This window comes from Salmo salar, chromosome 03 (genome assembly GCF_965601325.2).
Source record: "Salmo salar chromosome 03, fSalSal1, whole genome shotgun sequence".
NCBI classification, from domain to species: domain Eukaryota; kingdom Metazoa; phylum Chordata; class Actinopteri; order Salmoniformes; family Salmonidae; genus Salmo; species Salmo salar.
Window position 1 is genome coordinate 30370839 of NC_138293.1, and position 2931 is coordinate 30373769.

Genomic DNA, 2931 nt, shown 5'->3' on the forward strand with positions numbered 1-2931 from the left:
AAGCCCTGACCTCAATCCTATAGAACATTTGTGGGCAGAACTGAAAAAGCATGTGTGAGCAAGGAGGCCTACAATCCTGACCAGCTCTGTCAGGAGGAATGGGCCAAAATTCACCCAACTTATTGTGGGAATCTTGTGGAAGGCTACCCGAAACGTTTGACCCAAGTTAAACAATTTTAGGGCAATGCTACCAAATACTAATTGAGTGTATGTAAACTTCTGACCCACTGGGAATGTGATGAAAGAAATAAAAGCTGAAAGAAATCATTCTCTCTATTATTCTGTCATTTCACATTCTTAAAATAAAGTGATTATCCTAACTGACCTAAGACAGGGAATGTTTAATAGGATTAAATGTCAGGAATTGTGAAAAACTGAGTTTAAATGTATTTGGCTGAGGTGTATGTAAGCTTCCGACTTCAACTGTACTTAATTGTATTGCCAAAAAGTGATTAATCCATGAATCCTGAGAGACATTGACCAAAAATCCACTCTCAGGATATGTTTAACTAAATATTTTGTCTCCAGAGCAACCTTGACTCAAATAAATACTTTTCTAGATTTGCTCTAGAATAACAAATACATCTCTCTGTGTATTTAGATCATATTTGAGTTTTGTATCGCAGTTCTGTCAAGTATGTCTACCATTGTCAATTTTTTTATATACACAAACAATGTATTTTTTGTTTTGTGCAGTCCTACGATACGGGGTATAGAAAAGTACAATCACTGGGAGCTATGTCTCTGCATATGATCTGTCTATCTGTTCCAAACTGCTGATACAGATCTCCATACACCCTCTGGTGGTATGGATAAATAGGTTATACACCAAGTGTCTGAACATTAGGACTAAATTCCTAATATTAAGTTGCACCCCCTTTTGCCCTCAAAACTGCCTCAATTTGTCTGGAAATGGACTCTACAAGGTGTCGAAAGCGTTCCACAGGGATGCTGGCCCATGTTGACTACAATGCTTCACAGTTGTGTCAAGTTGGCTGGATACCCTTTGGGTGGTGGACCATTTTTGATACACACGGGAAACTGTTGGTGGTGAAAAACCCAACAGCATTGCAGTTCTTGACACACTCAAATCGGTGCGCCTGGCACCTACTACCATACCCAATTCAAAGGCACTTAAATATTTTGTCTTGCCCATTCACCCTCTGAATGGCACACATACACAATCCATGTCTCAATTGTCTCAAAGCTTAAAAATCCTCCCCTCCTCCCCTCCATCTACACTAATTGAAGTGGATTTAACAGGTGACATCAATAAGGGATCATAGCTTTCACCTGGATTCAGCTGGTCAGTCTATATCATGGAAAGAGCAGGTGTTCTTAATGTTTTGTACACTTAGTGTATGTCTCCAAAGAAACCAAGATTCAAATAAAGTCCCTATCAAATTACTGTAGTCGGAATTAGGCGTTTCTGGCTGGGGTCAAAATGACCATATTGATACAAAAACACTCAATAATGATTTAGTTGTATTAAGAACAAGTTGAGTGACAAAGTCATGAGAAATTGGAAGAATTGCTTGAACCACCTCTGGACTATGATCAAAAATATGCCCCTGGGGTCAAAATGACCCATCGGTAGTTTGAGTCGTTGTTTCTTTCAAATTTGGACTAGAACCACTATCACCACTCGCTCCTGTCTGCCCTGCACGTGGCAGCCTTCTCATGGTTGTGAAATCTGCAGAATGATTTCAAACACAGGGACTTTTATAGACAGCTCCATTGATATCGCCCTCAATTCCAATTCCCTACACCTGGTGCTGAAAAAGAGGCCGCATTCAAAACAACCAACAATCCCACCCTGTTACATAAAGATTCACGGGGTCATACTCATCAAAAACACTATGTAAATCAAATGTGGACTAGTAAGGGGTTGCTTTCTCCCACTATCCTATTACGCTCAACAATTAGCACAGTGACGTCTCCATCTTGCTGAATTGATGAGTGCCCAAAAGAGATCCCACAGTACAGGAGTATAAGGGAAGAGTCTTCCTCCAACCACATAATCCTCCTCCTCCCATCCCTTCACCCCCTCATCCCTGTGCACCCCGTGGCACCAGACACAGTCACAGGAGGAGTGACTTTGTCCGACCCCATTCCCGTCTGCGAGGGTGGCAGCTGCCAGGGAGGGCTGGTGGGGGAGCGCCCAAAACGTTGTGTCTGCCAAGCCAAGGGGCCAGGGGGAGCCCCAGTGGCAGCTGGGAAGGGTGGGGCAGCCAGCTGTGGAGCAGCAGGATGGGGCTGGGGTGACTGGGAGATGCCACCAGACCCTGAGCACTGCACATACATAAAGACACATAGGCTACATGCAGATCATTATAAAGGAGTGCAAACTAACACAAACAGGATTTCTCTATTTCTCTTAGTTTTTGAAACATCCATAAACATATTTACATTTTAGTAGACACTCATCCAAAACGACTTACAGGAGCACATAGGGTTAAGTGCATTGCTCAAGGGCACATAGGTGGATTTTTCACCTAGTCAGCTTGGTGATTCGAACCAGAGACCTTTCAGTTACTGGCCCAACGCTCTTAACCGCTAGCTTATCTAACACACAAACACATTATCATCAGCAACAGCAGGGCAAGGAAGGGCCACCATCTCCACACTCTGGTCACGTGTTCTGGCCACACATCTGGTGCACCATCTGTATCTCTCCCCCCTATGTGAGCTGAGAGGGAGAAAAAGGGGGAGAGAGGGGAGGTCATTTTGGGTGTAAATGTGCCCTGGACTTTTCCAGATACATCTGGACCAGACAGACTGAGTATGCAGGGTGTGGTGGGAGCATATATACTGCCAATACAGTAAATACACCGATATTCAGAACAAGGAACTCACAAAGCAATCTTACAATATTATCTGGCTATATCCATACATTTGGATTAGAGACATTTGAAAGAAAGACACTGTATA